The following is a 21,873-nucleotide window of genomic DNA, read 5'->3' as shown; positions in this document are numbered from 1 at the left end:
GGCCATGACATCCTGCGGAAAGCTTCACCCAGGCTCAAAGAGACGGACGGATATTTTCAAGACCCAAGGCTTACCTGCACAGCCACAAGTCATTATGGGCTCTGGCTTGGTTGGACAACGCGGCGACTCTGGACATGCGGTGCTAGCAGATGTAGAAGAACGGTAGGTATGGATGGGCACCGACAGGGATTCAGAGGGACCCGTTGAAAGACCATGTTTTGATCATCCGGTCTTCAAACACCCTGAAGTGCGAGGACATACACGGAGGCGATCAAATCTTGTGGGGAACGTGTGCAAAACTCTGCAGAGTACTCAAACCTAATCGATTAGCCGTGTCCACGGTCATGGACAACTTGAGCCAAAGGAACTGAAGTTATCTGAAATTCTCAACACAAATAATAATATTGGTGTGGGTATTATTGACAACGTGGGTACGAGAATTGGTTGGTGGAACCATCTCGTTAACAATAAACAATGTAGTAACATTTTGCTTTTAGCCCTCTCTTGATGTAGGACAAAACTTGTTTTTCGCTAAAAACTTATAGCCCCACCTGCCATATATGCATATAGTATAGATGATTACTTTTCACCCCTCTCTTATGTGACTTGCCGGCATATTCAATATGCTGACCTACACGGCTGCAACGTCTTATGTTGCAGATATTTTTCTTCGACGAGTAAGAGTACGATTCAGGGTTACGGTCTACACTCAACTTGTCGTTGGTGTTTATTGGGACTCCACTCCGATGACTGCTTCCGCTGAAATAATTAAGGTATATATCAGTTTTACGCTATTTACATGTGATTGCACTGTGATATATACATTGATGTACTGTGTGTGCCAGCATACTGATCGAGGGATGGCACAGTAACACAGAGGCTTGACTCGTCTTGAGTCGGGTCGCTACAACAGTGATGCCTCCCTTCTTAGGGACGCAATGCACCGGACTGACCCAATCGCTATGAGCAACATGATAGATAATACCTGCTTCTAGGAGCTTTAGTATTTCTTTTCTCACTACTTCTTTCATCTTAGGATTTAATCTCCTTTGATGATCAACAACTGGTTTGAAATCAGGATCGGTTTTAATCTTGTGCTGGCACAGAGTGGGACTAATGCCCTTAAGATCATCAAGAGTATATCCAATAGCAGCACAGTGCTTTCTTAGAGTTTTTAGTAACTTCTTTTCTTCATGCTCTGAGAGGCTAGCACTAATAATGACAGGATATATCTCCTTTTCATCAAGATAGGCATACTTAAGAGTATCAGGAAACTGTTTAAGCTCGAACACAGGATCACCCTTTGGTGGGGGTGGATCCCCAAGCAGTTCAACAAGCAAGTTATTCTTAAGAATAGGATATTGTTCTAAGACAACTCTATCTATCTCATCCCTTTCATCCATATGCATATCATTTTCATGCTCAAGCAAGTATTGCTCTAAGGGATCAGTAGGAGGCACGACAATAGAAGCTAAGGCAATAGTTTCATCCCTACTAGGCAACTCCTTTTCATGAGGTTGTCAACAAACTTAGAGAAATTGAACTCATGTGACACACCTTCAAAGCCAACAGTGACAGTATGCTTCTCACAATCAATATGAGCATTGACAGTATTGAGAAAGGGTCTACCAAATATGATGGGACAAAAGCTATCTTGTGAAGTAGCAAGAACGAGGAAATCAGGAGGATACTTCGTTTTACCACACAAGACTTCAACATCCCTAACAATTCCCACACGTCAGATAGTATCTCTATTGGCAAGCTGAATAGTGACATCAATAGGTTCTATCTCAACAGGTGCAATCTCATCTTTGATTTCATTGTATAAGGATTGAGGTATTGCACTAACACTAGCACCCACGTCACATAAACCATGGTAACAATGATCTCCTATCTTAACAGAAACCACAGGCATGCCAACAACAGGCCTATGTTTGTCTCCAACGTGAGGTTTAGCAATTCTAGCAGCATCTTCACAGAAGTGAATATTATGTCCCTCAACATCGTCGGACAGAAGATCTTTGATAATAGCAATGCTAGGTTCAACTCTAATTTGCTCAGGGGGTGTAGGTGTTCTAATGTAGCCTCTACGTATCACAGTTGAAGCTTTAGAATGATCCTTTATCCTAACAGGGAAAGGTGGTTTCTCAATGTAAGCACTGGGAACAACAGGATCATTATAGGCAATGACTTTCTCTTCAACTGGAGTGGGTTTAACTACATTGACTTCTAAAGGAGGATGATATTTAAACCACTTCTCTTTGGGGAGATCAATATGAGCAGCAAATGATTCACACAATGAAGCTACTATCTCAGAGTCAATTCCATACTTAGCGCTAAAGTCACTAAAGGTATTTGTCTCAACAAAGGATTTAACGCAATCAAACGTGAAAATCATACCTAACTCCTTACCTTCTTCAAGCTCCCAATCTTCAGAGTTGCGTTTAATTCTCTCCAATAAATTCCATTTGAAGTCAATATCTCTCTTCATAAAAGAACCGGTACAAGAAGTGTCAAGCATGGTGCGATCATCATGAGAAAGCCGAGCATAGAAGTTCTGAATGATAATTTCTCTCGAGAGCTCATGATTGGGGCATGAATATAGTATTGATTTAAGCCTCCCCCAAGCTTGAGCGATGCTTTCTCTGTCACGAGGCCAAAAATTGTAAATATAATTTCGATCATGATGTACTAAATGCATAGGATAAAACTTTTGATGAAATTCCAATTTCAACCGATTGTAGTCCCATGATCCAGTATCATCACATAGCCTATACCATGTCAACGCCTTATCCTTCAAAGATAAAGGAAAGACCTTATTCTTGACTTCATCCTTGGGCACACCTGCAAGCTTAAATAAACCACAAACTTCATCTACATAGATCAGATGCAAGTCTGGATGTGATGTTCCATCTCCTGTAAAAGGATTAGCTAGCAGTTTCACGAGCATGCCCGAAGGAAATTCAAAGAAAATATTTTCAGTAGGTGCAGCAGTTTGAGGAGAAACTATTTGTGCTTCCGTTCGAGGTGGAGATACCCCGAACAAGCCCCTCAAAGGATTAGTATCCATAGTGACAAGTGACAATAAATTTCAGCACACTATATGAATGTTTCCTTACCAAGTTCCACTTACCAAAGGCGCTTCACTCCCCGGCAACGGCGCCAGAAAAGAGTCTTGATGACCCACAAGTATAGGGGATCAATCGTACTCCTTTCGATAAGTAAGAGTGTCGAACCCAACGAATAGCAGAAGGATCTGACAAGTGGTTTTCAGCAAGGTAAAATCTGCAGGCACTGAAATTGTCGGTAACAAGTGATTGTGTGGTGAGATGATTCGTAGCAAGCAACAAGTAACAAAAGTAGAAACGGTGCAGCAAAGTGTCCCAATCCTTTTTTTAGCAAGGGACAAGCCTGGACAAAGTCTTATAGGAGGAAAAACGCTCCCGAGGACACACGGGAATTTCTGTCATGCTAGTTTTCATCATGTTCATATGATTCGCGTTCGTTACTTTGATAGTTTGATATGTGGGTGGACCGACGCTTGGGTACTTCCCTTACTTGGACAAGCATCCCACTTATGATTAACCCCTCTCGCAAGCATCCGCAACTACAAAAGAAGAATTAAGACAAAGTCTAACCATAGCATTAAACTAGTGGATCCAAACCAGCCCCTTATGAAACAACGCACAAACTAGGGTTTAAGCTTCTGTCACTCTAGCAACCCATCATCTACTTACTACTTCCCAATGCTTTCCTCTAGTCCCAAATAATGGTGAAGTGTTATGTAGTCGACGTTCACATAACACCACTAGAGGAAAAACAACATACAACATATCAAATTACCGAACGAATACCAAATTCACATGACTACTATTAGCATGACTTATACCATGGCCTCAGGAACAAAAGTAACTACTCACAAAGCATAATCATATTCATGACCAGAGAGGTAATGAGTAGCATCAAGGATCTGAACATAAACTCTTCCACCAAGTAATCCAACTAGCATCAACTACAAAGAGTAATCAACACTACTAGCAACCTTACAAGTACCAATCGGAGTCGCGAGACGGAGATTGGTTACAAGTGATGAACTAGGGTTTGGAGATGAGATGGTGCTCATGAAGATGTTGATGGTGATGAGTCCCCTCCGATGAGAGGAGTGTTGGTGATGACGATTGATGTCAGCTATGCTAATGCACAAAATTCCTTCCAATGGCGCCAGAAACAGGTGTGTCGACGGCACCAGGAATCCTTTAGCAACGGCTACGCCTTAAGGGACTTCCTAGGAAAGTATGCAAAGGATTTACCCCGTGGCCTTGGAGCCTTGCGTTGGTGTTCCCTTGAAGCGGAAAGGGTGATGTAGCACAGTGACGGTAAGTATTTCCCTCAGTTTGAGAACCAAGGTATCAATCTGGTGGAGGAGTATCACAAGATCCTGCACAAACACAAAAGCTTGCTCCCAACGCTATGAAGGGGTTGTCAATCCCTTATAGATTGTTTGCCAAGTGAGAACTGAAAGAAACAAAGTAACAAAGCAAAGTAAAAGCGGAGGTGTAAACGATGGATGTGAATAGACCCGGGGGCTGTAGTGTTTACTAGTGGCTTCTCTCATGATTATTGTCGAGCAAGTGATAGAACCGCGCAAAGTCGTGACGATATCTATGCAATGATTATATTTATAGGCATCACGTCCAAAACAAGTAGATCGATACTTTCTTCATCTACTACTATTACTCCACACGTCAACTGCTATCGAGCATGCATCTAGTGTATTAAGTCCATAAGAACATAGTAACGCCTTAAGCAAGATGACATGATGTAGAGGGATAATCTGAAACAAATGATAAAAACCCCATCTTTTTACCATTGATGGTAACTACTTGATGTGTGCCTTGCTGCCCCTACTGTCACTGGGAAAGGTCACCACATGGTACAACCCAAAACCAAACATTTCTCCCATTGCAAGAATCATAGATCTAGTTGGCTAAACAAAACCCAAGACTCGAAGAGACTTACAAGGATATCAAATCATGCATATAAGAAATCAGCAAAGACTCAAATATAAATCATAGATAATCTGATCACAAATCCACAATTCATCGGATCTGGACAAACACAACGCCAAAGAAGATTACATCGGATAGATCTCCATGAAGTTCATGGAGAACTTTGTATTGAAGATCCAAGAGAGAGAAGAAGCCATCTAGCTACTAACTACGGACCCGTAGGTCTGAAGTGAACTACTCACGAGTCATTGGAGGGGCGATAATGATGATGAAGAAGACCTCAACTCCAAAGTCCCCTCTGGCAGGGCGCCGGGAAGGGTCTCCAGATGAGATCTCGTGGAAACGGAAGCTTGCGGCGGCGGAAAAGTATTTTCGAGGCTCCCCTGAATTTTTGCGGAATATTTGGGAATTTATAGGCCAAAGATCTAGGTCAGGTGGCGGCCAGGGAGGCCTCAAGCCTGCCCACCGCCGCCTCCCCCTGGTGGCGGAGTGGGGGCTTGTGGGCTCCCTGGAGCCCACCTGCCTGGCCCAAAGGCCCCCTGATCTTCTTCCGTTCAGGAAAAAAATCATTTCGGGGTTTTTCTTCCGTTTGGACTCCGTTCCAAAATCAGTTATGAAAAGAGTCAAAAACACGGAAAAAACAGGAACTGGCACTTGGCACGGAATTAATAAATTAGTCCCAAAAATATATAAAAGGTACATAAAACAACCAAAGAAGACAAGATAACAGCGTGAAACCATCAAAAATTATAGATACGTTTGACACGTATGAAGCATCCCCAAGCTTAACTGCTGCTCGTCCTCGAGTAGGCAAGTGATAAAGTATGAATTTTTGATGCTTTCATGCTACCTAGCATAGGTGTCCTTTGTAATTCCTCTTATGTGACGTGAATGTTCAGATCCATTAGATTCAAAACAATAGTTTGCTATTGACGTGGAAACAATAATAATTCAAGCAAACTAGCAAGGTAATCATGAACTTTCAAAATAACAAGGCCAAAAGAAAGTTATCCCTACAAAAGCATGTAGTCTGGCTATGCTCTATCATCATTGCACAACGAATTTAAATCATACACAACCCCGGTATTGGCCAAGTAATTGTTTCACACCTTTAATTCTCAAACCTTTTCAACTCTCACGCAATACATGAGCGTGAGCCATGGTTATAGCACTATAGATGGTGTGGAGTGCAGTGGAGGCTGCAAGACAAAAAGGAGAAGATAGTCACATTAACTAGGCATATCAATGAGCTGTGGAGATGCTCATCAATAGATATCAATGTGAATGAGTAGGGATTGCCATACAAATGGTGCACTAGAGCTGCGAGTATGTGAAAGCTTTTAAAGAAAACTAGTGGGTGTGCATCCAACTTGCTTGCTCACGAAGACCTAAGGCAATTTTGAGGAAGCCTATCATTTGAATATACAAGCCAAGTTATATAATGAAAATTTCCCACTAGCTATATGGTGGTGACAAAACGAGAGACTCTCAATCATGAAGATCATGGTGCTTAATATGCACAAGAGTGGAAAGATAGTGGTAGCATTGTCCCTTCTCTCTTTTTTATCTCTTTTTTTAATATTATTTTTTGTGTGTGGGCTCTTTGGCCTCTTTTTTTTGGTGGGCTTCTTTGGCCTCTTTTATTTCCTCAGATGGGACAATGCTCCATTAATGATGATCATCACACTTTCAACTCAAAACTTAGAGTAACGATGACTCTATATGGAATGCCTTCGGTAGTGTATCGTGGCAATGATCTAGCATGGCATAGACATCAATGGAAACATCATAGTAGCTATCTTACGGTCATGCAATGGCAATGTAGACGTGGTGCCATATGTCATGGTGGTAGTTGCATGGCAATATATCTCGGAATGACTTTGAAAAAGCCATAGTAGGTCTGAAGTTGGGTTTTGTGCATCGGCGAAAGTTGCACGGCACTAAGAAGATAGTGATGGTGGAAGGTGAAAGTGCATCTAAACCATGGACTCAACATTAGTCATGAAGAACTCATATGCTTTCCGCAAAAGTTTTATTAGTAATCGAAACAAAGCATTCAACGCATACTCCTAGGGTAAGGGTTGGTAGGTATAAACCATCGCGCGATCCCGACCGCCACGCAAAGGATGACAATCAATATACTAATCATGCTCAGATTTCATCACATAGCGGTTCACCATACGTGCATGCTACGGGAATCACTAACTTCAACACAAGTATTTCTAGATCCACAACACCTTACAAGCATCACTTCAATATTACCATAACCATAACTCAAAACTAATTGAGATGAATCAAACTTCTCTAACTATTCAATGCACATGAAGGTGGAAGTTTTCGTATCCCTTTGGATAACTACCCCTTTTGAGACTACTTTCAAAGCATAGATCAACTACCAAGCCACGCACCGCTGTGCTCTAAAATATATAAGTGAAGCACATAGAGCAAAAGTATCTCGCTCAAAACATATAAGTGAAGCACATGTGAGCTGAATTGTCTACCAAAAGATATAAATGAAGCTCGACAAAATCATGGTGTGTGCATGTATCTCTCTCTAGGTGTGCAGCAATGATGATTGTGACACAACAAAAATAAAAGACTCCTACGATACAAGACGCTCCAAGCAAAAACACATAACATGTGGTGAATAAAAATATAGCCCCAAGTAACGTTACTGATGGATTGAAGACGAGAGAGGGGATGCCTTCTCGGGTCATCCCCAAGCTTAGGATTTTAAGGCATCCTTGAATATCTTGGGGTGCCTTGGGCATCCCCAAGCTTGAGCTCTTGCCACCCTTTATCTCTTTGTCCATAAGAACTTCACCCAAAACTTAAAAACTTCACAACACGAAACTTAAACAGAAACTCGTGATAACATTAGTACAAGAAAGCAAACCACCACTTCCTTAGGTACTGTAGCAAACTTAAATTCTACTTGTGCTGATGTTGGGTTACTGTACTTCAAATCTTCCATGGCTAATACCCCCCGATACTATCCATAGTTTCATCAAAATAAGCAACCAATACAACAAAAACAGAATCTGTTAACACAAGACCAGTCTGTAGCAATCTGTATATTTCGTATACCTCTGGTACTTCAAAAATTCTGAAAACTTACGACAGTCTGAAGAATTTGCGTAACAATCAGCAGCAAAATGAATCAACTCAAAAGCTCTTACAGAAAAAAAATGAAAATTCTTTTCGTGACCAGAAAGTTTCTGTCTTTTCCAGCATGACCAAACGATCATCCCCAAGACTAATCATAACGGTTTTGCTTGGCACAAACGCAAAAAGAAACACAAAAACACAATCATAACAGAATTATGAAAGTTGGAAAACACAAAACGGAAAGAAAAAGGATAGATTCATTGGGTTGCCTCCCAACAAGCGCTTTTGTTTAACGCCCTTAGCTAGGCGAAAGGTGATGAAATCACGTATAGTCATCTTTGGTGCTCAAACCATAGATAGCCCTCATCATAGATTCATAAGGCAATCTTATTTTCTTTCTAGGAAAGTGCTCCATGCCCTTCTTTAAAGGAAATTTAAATCTAATATTCCCTTCCTTCATATCGATGATAGCACCAATAGTCCTTAGGAAAGGTCTACCAAAAATAATGGGACATGAAGGATTGCAATCTATGTCAAGTACAATGAAATCCACGGATACATAGTTCTTATTTGCAACAATAAAAACATCATCGATCCTTCCCATGGGTTTCTTGACAGTAGAATCCGCAAGATGCAAATTAAGATAACACTCTTCAATCTCATGAAAACCAAGAATATCACATAAAGACTTTGGAATCGCGGAAACACTAGCACCCAAATCACACAGAGCATTGCAGTCATAGTTTTTTATCTTGATTTTGATAGTAGGTTCCCACTCATCATGAAGTTTTCTAGGTATAGAGACTTCTAGTTCGAGCTTCTCTTCAAGAGATTTCATCATAGCATCTACGATATGCGCGGTAAAGGCTTTGCTTTGGCTATAAGCATGTGGAGAGTTTGCAATGGATTGCATCAAAGAAATGCATTCAAACAAGGAGCAATTATCATAATCGAATTCCTTGAAATCCAAAGTGGGAGTTTCATTACTACCCAAAATTTTGACTTCTTCTACTCCACTCTCCACCCATTTATCATGAAGATAGGTGGACTCCGAATCATTGGGGCGTTTTTCAACCAAAGTGGATTCATATCCAGCCCCTCCATAAGTAGGTTTGACACGCGAAAACAAAGATTCAAGAGGAGACACACCAAGCACTTTAAGATCTTTGTGATTTGCATCACTAGAACGCACCCTTTTAAACCATTCATGTCTAGCGCGAATTTGGGCGGTTCTTTCATTGCTCTCATTCATGGAGATACGCATAGCTTTCAAAGTTTCATCCAAGTTGACCTTGGGAGGAGCACATCTAACTTTCAAAGCATCAATATCACAAGACATCCTATCAACACTCTTAGCCAAATCGTCTATTTTGAGTAGTTTTTCCTCTATGGACGCATTGAAAATCTTTTGAGAGTTGATGAACTCTTTGATATTACTCTCTAAATCAGAGGGTAATTTGTTGTGATTTTCATAAGTGTTGCCGTAGGAATTGCCATAATTGTTAGAGGAGTTACTAGGAAAAGGCCTAGGAACATAGTTTCCTCTAAAAGCATTGTTGTTGCCAAAATTGTTCCTACCAACAAAATTCACGTCCAAACTAGCGTTGCTACTCTCAATCAAAGAGGATAGTGGCATGTCATTAGGATCTACGGTAGCGTTTCTACTAGCAACCAAATTCATCAACTCATCCATCTTAGCACTAAGCGAGTTAATTTCCTCTATAGCGGGCACCTTTTGCTAGCAGGCGACCTTTCAGTGTGCCACTGAGAGTAGTTGGTCATGATATTGTCTAGGAGTTTTGTAGCGTCTCCTAACGTGATTTCCATGAACGTTCCACCTGAGGAGGAGTCCAAGATATTGCGACAAGCGAAATTCAAGCCAACGTAAAAGATTTGTATAATCATCCACAAACTCAAGCCATGAGCGGGACAATTTCTAATCATAAGCTTCATCCTCTCCCAAGATTGTGCAACGTGTTCATGATCAAGTTGCTTGAAATTCATGATATCGTTATGTAAGGAGATGATCTTAGCCGGCGGAAAATACTTGGATATGTAAACATCTTTGCACTTATCCCAAGAATCGATACTATTTTTAGGCAAAGAAGAAAACCAAGTTTTTGCGCGATCTCGCAACGAGAAAGGAAAAAGTTTTAACTTAATCACGTCATTATCCACATCTCTTTTCTTTTGCATATCACAAATCTCAATGAAGGTATTGAGATGGGATACGGCATCTTCACTAGGAAGGCCACAGAATTGCTCTTTCATAACAAGATTCAGCAAAGCTGCGTTGATTTCATACGATTCCGCACTAGTGGCGGGAGCAATCGGAGTACTAATAAAATCATTATTATTAGTGCTCGAGAAGTCACAAAGTTTGGTGTTTTCAGCCATGATGACTTCAACAAACAAACAAGCACACAAGCAAGCAAGAGATCCGGCAAAGGAAAACGGAAAGGGCAAAAGAAAACGGCGAAGGAGAAAGGCAAATGAAAACGGCAAATGTGAAGTGGAGGAGAGGAAAACGAGAGGCAACTGGCAACAAAAGTAAATGCAAGAGAAGAGTTTGTGATACCTACTTGGATAGATCTTGATTTCTCCTCCCCGGCAACGACGCCAGAAATGGCGTGTTGACGGGAGATTATTCTTGTCTTGATCTTCCTCGACAAGCGATCCTCCTCCCCGGCAACGGCGCCAGAAATGCTTCTGATGTCAACTATGCTAATGCACAAAAGTCCTTCCAATGGCGCAGAAACAGGTGTGTCGACGGCACCAAGAATCCTTCAGCTGCGGCTACGCCTGAAGGGACTTCCTAGGAAAGTATGCAAAGTATTTCCCCCGTGGCCTTCGAGCCTTGCGTTGGTGTTCCCTTGAAGCGGAAAGGGTGATGTAGCACAGTGACGATAAGTATTTCCCTCAGTTTGAGAACCAAGGTATCAATCTGGTGGAGGAGTATCACAAGATCCTGCACAAACACAAAAGCTTTCTCCCAACGCTATGAAGGGGTTGTCAATCCCTTATAGATTGTTTGCCAAGTGAGAACTGAAAGCAACAAAGTAACAAAGCAAAGTAAAAGGGGAGGTGTAAACGATGGATGTGAATAGACCCGGGGGCCGTAGTGTTTACTACTGGCTTCTCTCATGAAAGCAAGTAGACGGTGGGTGAACAAATTACTGTCGAGCAATTTATAGAACCGTGCAAAGTTGTGACGATATCTATGCAATATTATATCTATAGGAATCACGTCCAAAACAAGTAGACCGATACTTTCTGCATCTACTACTATTACTCCACACGTCGACCGCTATCCAGCATGAATCTAGTGTATTAAGTCCATAACAATAGAGTAACGCCTTAAGCAAGATGACATGATGTAGAGGGATAATCTCAAACCAATGATAAAAACCCCATCTTTTTACCCTTGATGGCAACTACTTGATGTGTGCCTTGCTGCCCCTACTGTCACTGGGAAAGGTCACCATATGGTAGAACCCAAAACCAAGCACCTCTCCCATTGCAAGAATCATAGATCTAGTTGGCCAAACAAAACCCAAGACTCGGAGAGACTTACAAGGATATCAAATCATACATATAAGAAATCAACAAAGACTCAAATATAAATCATAGATAATCTGATCACAAATCCACAATTCATCGGATCTCGACAAACACACCGCCAAAGAAGATTACATCGGATAGATCTCCATGAAGATCATGGAGAACTTTGTATTGAAGATCCAAGAGAGAGAAGAAGCCATCTAGCTACTAACTACGGACCCGTAGGTCTGAAGTGAACTACTCACGAGTCATTGGAGGGGCGAGGATGATGATGAAGAAGCCCTCCAACTCCAAAGTCCCCTCCGGCAGGGCGCCGGGAAGGGTCTCCAGATGAGATCTCGCGGAAACGGAAGCTTGCGGCAGTGGCAAAGTATTTTCGAGGCTCCCCTGATTTTTTGCGGAATATTTGGGAATTTATAGGCCAAAGATCTAGGTCAGGGGGCGGCCAGGGAGGCCACAAGCCTTCCCACTGCCTCCTCACTCCTGGTGGCGGAGTGGGGGCTTGTGGGCTCCGTGGAGCCCACCTAGCCTTGCCCAAAGGCCCCCTGATCTTCTTCCGTTCAGGAAAAAAATCATTTCGGGGTTTTTCTTCCGTTTGGACTCCGTTCCAAAATCAGTTCTGAAAAGAGTCAAAAACACGGAAAAAACAGGAACTGGCACTTGGCACTGAGTTAATAAGTTAGTCCCAAAAAAGTTATAAAAGGTACAGAAAACAACCAAAGAAGACAAGATAAGAGCGTGAAACCATCAAAAATAATAGATACGTTTGAGACGTATCAACGATGGCGATGATTTCCCCTTTCGGGAGGGAAGTTTCCCCGGTAGGATCGTCCTGCCGGAGCTCTAGATTGGTTCTGCTCAAGTTCCGCCTCGTGGCGGCGGCGAATCCACGAAAAAGCTCATCCCTGTCTTTTCCTTGGACGAAACCCTTCATATAGCAAAAGAGGGGAGCAAGTGGGCCAGTGGGCCTCCCACAAGCCCTCATGGCGCGGCCTGGGGGTGGTCGCGCCGTGCAGGCTTGTGGGCACCCCCTAGTGCCCCTCTGGCACTTCTTCAGCCCCGTATTTTTGATAAATCGGGAAAAAAATCCTCGTTGATTTTTACGGCGTTTGGAGTTGCGCAGAATAGGTATCTCAACTTTGCTCCACTTTCAGGCCAGAATTCCAATTGCCGGCATTCTCCCTCTTCATGTAAACCTTGCAAAATAAGAGAGAAAAGGCATACGAATTGTACCGTGAAGTGAAATAAGAGCCAAAGAAGCGATAAATATCAACATGAAAACATGATGCAAAATGGACGTATCAAAGATCAAGAGAGAGAGAGAGAGAGATGGCCATCTAGATACTAACTACGGACCCGTAGGTCGATTGTGAACTACTCACACATCATCGCGATGCCACCAAGGTTGATGAAGAGGCCCTCTGTGATCGATCTCCCTTCCGGCAGAGTGTGGAATGGAGCTCCACATGAGGTCGTCATGGAACAGAGATTTGCGGTGGCATAGAAAGTGTTTCGTGGATATCTTTAGGGTTTATGGAAAATTTGGGAATTTATAGGGCAGAAAACGAGGCAAGAGGAGCCATAGGTACGCGACAAGGCATCAGGGCACGGACAACCCCCTTGGTCGCGCCTTGTTGCCTTGTGAGCTTCTCCTGTAGCTTCAGGCCTCCTCCCAAACCTTCCAGATCTTCTTTTAGTCCCGAAAAAATTATAAAAAGTTTCGTGGCAACTGGACTTCGTTTGGTACTGAAAACTTGAAAAACAAAAAACACCCAGAAGATAACAATTGGCACTGGACACTGGGTTAATAGGTTAGTGCTCAAAAATAATATAAATTGGTGCATTATGACCCAAAAAGTATCTTAAGATGATAAAATAACAACATGGAATAATCAAAATTATAGATACATTTGAGACGTATCAGAGCGCTTGCGTTTGTATTGTGTTAAAAACCGTGACACGAGATGGATGGTGGTGGCTGCATACACGACCTGTCCTCCTCTCTCTCCAAAAAGACCTTGTCTTTTATTTTCAACGTGGCATTTTGAATTGATCATAACTTTTCAATTGCATTTTTTTTCAAAAAAAATTACATATTTGAATTTGGACCGTCAAGATCTTGAAATAGAAACAATGTCGAATATATTTTAACTAGTTTGAATTTTCAATCAAAATTCAGTTTAAATTATTTTTTACAGTGATGTTCATTATTTCTTGAAGAGTTACTTTTTTGGTGAAATTGATTTTCTCGGGACAATGATTCTGTCTAAATAGTGAAACAACTGAAATACAGTTGAAACATGTTCATTAAAAGACTTGAAATCAATTTCTTCAAATGATGAAATTAATATTTTGGTAATACTTGAAATATGTGAAATTGATATATTGTGGTCTCTCAAATTACTGAAATAGATGAAATACAATTAAAATATGTTATGTATAAGACTTGAAATCGGTTTCTTCAAATGAGTGAAATTATTGTTTTGGTGCTAATTGCAATCCTTTTTCTAGAATAAATGAAATTCATCAAAACATGAAGTGTAAATATGTGAAATATATATATATATATATACCGTGGTCTCTGAAATTAGTGCAATAGGTGAAATACACTTGAAATATGTTGCATAAAGAATCCAAGTCAGTTTTTTCAAATGAGTGAAATTAGTATTTTGGTAATAATTGATATCTTTTTTATAAAACAAATGAAATCCATCGAAACAAGATGTGCAAATACGTGAACTAGATATGTTGTCTTCTCTTAAATTAGTGAAATAGATGAAATACACTCAAACTGTTCTATAAAAGAATTGAAATCAGTATCGGTAATAATTGAAACCCTTTTTCTGGGCAAATGAAATCCGTCGAAACATAATGTGCAAATATGTGAACTCAATTGAAATAATTTGCAAAACTATTTTTAAATTATTATTTGAAATAATTAAAAAAAAAATCTAACGGAAATGAAATATGAATTTTCAAATGAATGGAAATAGTTGAAGAAAAATAAATTGATGGAAACATTAAAATTTAAATGTGTTTGAAATATATTCAAGATTGGTCATGGTTTAAAGGTTTGGACGCCATGAGTTCAAATATCTAAAAAGTTAAAAAAAACTATGGCTTAAAAGATACATATGATTTAAATTAGAAATTGTGAGTTTGTTTTGTAAACGAAGAGAGATGAGAGGTGTCAAATTCCTGCCAAATATACATGTGGATGATATCACGTGTTGGGCAGAGGTTTAAATGCCAACATTCAATAAACAAGAGCAAACAATGTTATACTTCATGTGGAATAGAGTATATTGTATGGTGGCGTCAAATGACTGGCTCATGGTTGACGGTAGCTACAGTAACCGGGAAATTTACTTATTCGTTTGTGGTCGCGGTTGCAATCAAAGCCATCGTCATGTTTGGCTGCAACAGACACAACAAAGGGCCCAAGGAGAAGAAGCTTAAACACCATCATCGTTCTGATGGAGAAGGTGGCGGAGGGGGAGATTATGGTGGTGGAGTAGGGGATGGCGGTCGCGGTGGAGGTGGAAACAGTAACGGCTATGGAGGAGACGATGACGGCGATGAAGAGAGTTGGGGAGGCGTTGGTGGTGGCGGCAGAGGAGGAGGTCATTAAAGAAAGTCAGTCGGTATATACTTCCAAAATCAATAACTTAACTACATTGCCCACCATCATATATTTTGTCTTGTCCAATTTTCATGTTACTTGACTAGTCAAATTATTTTTTATTTTTGGTTGTATATACATAAGTGTATTTAAATCTCTGGGCATCATTGATCGAATGCCCATGGTTTTTTATTATAATATACTATCATTATGTGTCATCATTATACGGACAGCTCACTATTTTTAGTTGCATGTTGTTACTATATTTTTTCATGTTACTACACCCCTACACCCCCCCACACACACACACATTTGCGAAGGAACTTTTGAAAAAATAGAAAGGTAACGTCCAGTAGACTAGACACTAGCGACACATCCGCACGATCCCTTCCGCTCGATCCACTCATTCGTTTTAGTATCGATTTTACTGATTTTTATTTCCTTCTCTTGAAAACCGTAGTATATCCGGTTATGTTTCTTTGTTTTTCTTCGTTATTGATTTTTCTCACAAAAAATAATAACAGCAGGAATCGAACCTTGTACCTAGTGGTTTAGTCCTATTCTTGCTAGTCATCTCGTTTAATACCTCGCTAGTGCTTGGATATAGGTTAGGCTGCTTTTATTTCCACAAAAGCTGCTAGTGCATTACTAAAACATACCCCGGGATGGATGAGTTGTGGATTACATACCCCGGTAACTTTCTTGTAAATACATGGTAATACACGCACATCGTGGCTGATAACTCACGAGCAAACATCGTAATAACTTTTGACCCAAGAAAAAAGTTTTTGACAAACATACATCGGTAGCTTATATGAAAAATTAACATGGTAATATACGCAAAATAGAGTTGATAATTTACTTAGTCGGAGTGTGGTAATTTTTTGACCAGGGAAAAAGGTTATTGAACCGCCCTTCCTCGTAACTCATGTCTACTAGCATGATAATCTATGCACATTAGGGTTGATAACTTACTTAGCTGAGATATGGTAACTATTTTTGACTTGCGGGGCCCGGGGTTGAAAATTACATGGCAAATTATGTATAAAAAGCATGATAACATGCGCACAACCAAACTGATAATTGTCCCACAAACAAATGGTAATTTTTGATCCGGAGTGGGTTGTTTGAAAACATACCCCCGATAAGTTTTGTGCTAACAATAAGGTGCTACACCCACAATATGCGCACCATAGAGCCAACAATTTACTTACCCGAAATGTGGTAATTTTTTTACCAGGGAAAATTTGTTGAACCACCCTTCCCTGGTAACTCATGTCTACCAGTATGGTAATCTACACACATCAGCGGTGATAACTTACTTAGCTGAGACATGGTAACTATTTTTAATTTGCGGAGGGGGGTATTGAGAAATTACATGGTAAATTATGTATAAAAAGCATGGTAACATGAACACAACAAAACTGATAACTCATCCATAAACAACATGATAACTTTGATCCCCTGTGGATTGTTTGAAAATATAACTCATCTACAATAGAGAACAACTAAGGGTGGCTTGTTTGTTTATTGGGCTCAAAGTCTAATGAACAGACATGGGTTCGTATCCCCGCACTTTTATTTTATTTTAATATTGTGTAGCCAAAAAACAAAAAACCATTAGAAATTTACTATTGACGTATATGGATATTGAGAGAAAAATAAATAGTTGAAATCGAGCATGCGGGTTGTTAAAGAGAGAGATGAGTTACAATCGTCCGGATCTGTCGCTATCGTCCGGTCGACTGAACGTTAGCACGGTCCTTTGAAAAAATAATGGTGCTTTACCCCCCTCCCCCGCCCCCACCCACCCACTCGTAGAAACCCAAATTCCATATTTGTATTTTGCTAACAAGTATGTGGCAAGCAAGATGGACTGGTAGCAGGAGTTGCACGAAAAAAATAGGGTACAATGTGACAAATATTCTTAAGGGTCAGTTTAACATAAGCTATCTCTCTCAGCTTACTAAATAAGACGACCTATAAATATATTGCGATTACTAAATCAATTATCACATAACTATCTTAAAAACCTCAATACATCAAAGAAATGGCTTATGAAAAAAGCTCGAAAGAGCCGCCAAAAAAACTGACGCTAACTCGAGCGTAAATGGAAATTTCTGATTAAATGGAAGCAGAGGATAGATGGGCGACCCGGGCGACACGTGTGACACCGGCGACACGGTGCTCTCGGGCGCTGCGACTGCCATTAATGGTCGACCCCCACCGACCCACCCTCATCACTCCACCTCGTCTCCTCTGCGACACTCCACCTCCTCGGTCTGTCCTTCCCCTCCACCGAATCTCACCAGATCTAGCGATGGCGGGGGCGAGACGTGGAGGCAGGGCGAGACGCGTTCGACCTGCAGGGATGGTAGCGACGTCGTCGGCTTCTGCCGCTCTGGTGCCGGTGTCGCAGCGGTCAGTGGTGGAACTGCACTCCCCGGCGGCGCAGGCGGAGATGCTGCGCGTGGTCAGGGGACTCTTCCCCAACCGCAACGAGTGGTCGGAGCGCATGTTGGAGGTCATCCGCATGGCCACAATTGAGGAGAGGGATCGATTCTGCAGAGATGACGACGGGATGGACTACGAATTGCTATTCTGGGCGATTCAGGAGGCGGAGGCGGCGGATCCAACACAAGCGGCGCGGTGGCGCAGATTCAAGACGGCGATCCCATCTCGGCTCAACATCCGGCCACCACAGATGTTGGAGATGTCGTGGCGCCCCTTGGAGTCGTCGGGAAGCAGTCCGTCGCGCCTTCCTTGAAGCCGCGCGACCCTGGCATGCGCCGCCGAGGTCGGGGGCGCTGGGTGGGTGAGAGGTTGTCACGCAGCTTGGAACCACCGCCCTGGCCAGGGGATCGCGGGGAGGTTCCTCCACATCGTCAGGTAACGAATTCGTTCTCTGAAGATTTTCATCCTGAGCAAGTTCATGGCGATTTTTTGATCACTCGTTGTAGTAGATTTAGCTCTGAGTTTTTGCGGTGTGATCATTTGGTCAAGGCAGATGCTGGTAGAGATACTAGTTCGAAACTAGAGATAGGTATACCTAGAATTGGAGTTTCTACTCCGGCTAATATGCCTCCATTGATGACCGGTAGAATAGAAATTCCTGAACCTATTGTGGATATGGTGATTCCTGCTTCTGCAGATGATCTCAGTGTTAGGCATGATGAGAAGGATTTGAGGAATGTTCCTCGGGAGATTAGTAAGAATTTTAGTCAGGAATACTTTGATTTGAAAGTGGGGGATGCTCGTGTACTGAAGAAAGACATCCTGGCTGGTGAACCTGCTTCTGCGGGAACAGTAAACAGATATGCAGATAGGGTGTGGCCCCCTTTGGGTCGTCAGGTTGCTGCTAAGCCGTTGATCTATGGATCAATGGTGAAAGGGAAAACAGAAAAGAGAAAGGCGCTTTTGTGCCCATATAATAGAAATGAAGAGGAGGTGGAGAGCTTTTATGGTCAGTTGTGGGTTGTCCCCTCCCCCACCCCCCACCAGACAGATCGTGGTCATCTCGCCCCTCCCCCTCCTCCCCCAAAACCTAGATCGGCTCTGGGCAGCCATCTGTTCTGGGTCAAGAAGGACTTATTCCAATTTGGGTGCTTCTCAGTAGAAGACTGCTTCCTCATCCTTCGACCTGGAAGATTCGATCCTATTCCTACCAAGTTCAAGATCTGCTGGGAGGGAAGTGGTGCTGGTGGCGAGTCCTTTGCGGTTGTGGTGAAGAAAATGATGGATCCCCGAGCTCAGCAACGCCCTAAGAGACAGCCGGCTAAGAAAGGAGGTCAGGGTGCTCCTCCACCACCCCCTACTGGCCTTGTGGCTGTGGTAGCACCAGCAGCACCTAAAGCCAATGCAGGCAATGCTGCTAAGGGAGCCCCAGCCAGCAATGTCCAAGCTGTAGTGCCTACACCTCCTCCAGCCCCTGTTGTGCAACCTTTAGACCCAAGGTACAGAGACATGATCTGTTTTAATTGCAGTTGGCTTGGCCACTATGTGGGGGATTGTGTGGAAGCCAAAAAGTGTTTCATATGTTATGGTAATCATAATGTGAACAATTGTGTAGCTTGGGCAAGACTACAACCTACTGCTGAATACTTTGGAAGTGTTGTAGTAGGTCTGGTTTCTACCACATTGACATACATGTCTCTGCTGAATCCAATTGGCTAAATTTCAGAAATTGTGCAATTCTCAAAGTCTTGAAGGGAGAAGTTTCTGCTTCTGATTTGATTATTCAGCTTAATGGCATTTTCTGCAAGGGTAAAGAGTGGCCATGGCAGATTAGGGAGTTGGAAGAGAAGAAGTTTCTGCTCAGATTCCCTCCATGAAAAAAAAGTAGAAGACATGATTGAGTTTCCAGCTTTTGACCTACCAATTGATGGAGTCTCTATGAAGATTTGTGAGTGGGCTGGAATGCTTGAACCTTATGGAGAACTAACTGAAGCCTGGATCCAAGTAGAAGGTATCCCTCCGAAGTGGTGTGTCTGGAAGGTGTTTGCCCAAGTTGCTTCTTTTTTTGGAATATTAGTGGATGTAGATTGGAATGGAATCTTCAAGAGTTTCTATGAGAAAATCAGAATTAAAGTAGCCTGTAGGGATCCTACCAAAATTCCCTTTGAGAGGCTGGTTGAAATGAAAAAGAAGATGTACATCCTGGTTTTCACAGTGGAAGGCTTTGACCAGGTTGGTGATGGCTTTGATGAGGATGATGATGATCTGGATCTAGATGTTGAAGATGAGGACAAGCTGGAAGATGAATCTGATATACCTAAGGACTTTATGGATGGGGAGAATGATGAACCTATTGATGAGCTGGATAGAGCTAATTTCTCTAAGAACAAAAGCCCTGGTTCTGAAAGTAAGGGAAATGGGACTTATGTCTCTGCAGTTAAGTTTCATCCCATGTTAATGGTTGATGAAGTGCATGAACAGTGTATTGAAGAGTTTGGAGCTAAAACCCCACCTATCCAAGTGGAGAGTGGAAGTGCTGAGATGTTATCAGATAAGGAGGACTTTGATATTCACACTCATATGGAATATTGCTCTGCCCAGCTCAAGAACTTTGAAATGGATGTTTCTGAGGAGGAAGAGGAGATCAACCTGCGTGAGATGGTGTGTTCTCCTGAAGATATAGCGGCAAAGATTGGTTCTACCAAGAGATCTCTGTTTGAATCACTAAAGGAGGCTGAGATGAGCAAAAGCAAGAAGGAAGATCCAATCCTGACCAAGAAGTGGGGGGCCTGTGCTCTCTACCAGACCTACTACAAGACAACATGGCAATGTAAATATCATGGAAAAAGCTACTGCCTATCTACAAAAGAAGAATCTGGAAATTCCTGCTACCTTTCAAGGTAAGTCTTTTGTTAATACTAATACTAAGCTTCTTGTTGATCAAATTTCCAAAATTGATATATGTGTGGGAGATAATTATGATGAACAAGGTGATATTGTTCAGGATTTAGTCCTTAGAGAGACCCTTAGGTGTTTGGAGTCTGCAGATTCCAACCTTGAATTTGTTTTGCCTGAGAATCTAGATACTCCTACTCATGATATGGAGGGAAATTATTCCTTGAGAGGGGATGGGGGTGATACCAAATGAGAAGACGCTGCTGATTTGGATAACTCCTGCCCCAGTCTTAAACAGTCTAGGAGGCTTTGTAGCCTGTCCCACCCATTTAAAATATCATGATTGGTGCCTTTTGGAACGTTCGTGGTCTTGGTCAACCTGGTAAAATCCAGCGTCTGCAAGAATTTATTAGAGTTAACTCGGTGGACTTTGTTGGTTTCTTTGAAACCAAAAGAGAAAGTATAGATAATAATAGTCCGAATTGTATTACGGGTAACAAAAACCTTGTGTGGCATCAGTTACCTGCTCATGGTTCAGCTGGTGGTGTCCTTGTGGGCATTAACAGTGATGTTTATGAGATCATTCGCTTTACTAACAAGGAGTTTTGTGTGCTGACAAAGATTAGAAACAAGACTGAGAAATGTGGGTGGCATTTTATTGTTGTTTATGGTACGGCATATAACGATCGTAAGGTGGAACTTATTGCGGAGCTTCATGAGGTTATGGATAAACCTTCCTATCCTATTATCTTAGGTGGAGACTTTAATCTCATTAGATCTGTTGAGGATAAGAGTAGTGGTAATATTAACCATTCGATTGCTTTTCTTTTCAATGACTGGACTAATAAATGGGGCTTGATGGAGATCAAGGTTGCTAATAGGAAATACACCTGGTGTAACAACCATGATGATCCCATCTATGCAACCATTGATAGAGTCTTTGTTTCTCCCTCTTGGGATGCTTTATTCCCTTTGTCGGCATTGAGGGCCCTCCCAAGAATTGGGAGTGATCATACCCCCCCTCCTGCTTGATACGATGGCCATGAAAGTTACCTCTCCAAAGCTATTTAGGTTTGAGAAATGGTGGTTAGATCAACCTGATTTTAGGAAGTTAGTAGAAACTACGTGGTAGACTCCAGTTTTTGAGAGGAATGCTATTGATGTTTGGATTTCTAAATCTAAACATCTTAGGAAAAAGATTAAAGGTTGAAGTATTAATATTGA

The sequence above is a fragment of the Hordeum vulgare genome, chromosome 2H (genome assembly GCF_904849725.1).
Source record: "Hordeum vulgare subsp. vulgare chromosome 2H, MorexV3_pseudomolecules_assembly, whole genome shotgun sequence".
Classification (NCBI taxonomy): Eukaryota; Viridiplantae; Streptophyta; class Magnoliopsida; order Poales; family Poaceae; genus Hordeum; species Hordeum vulgare.
This window is presented reverse-complemented; position numbering follows the sequence as displayed.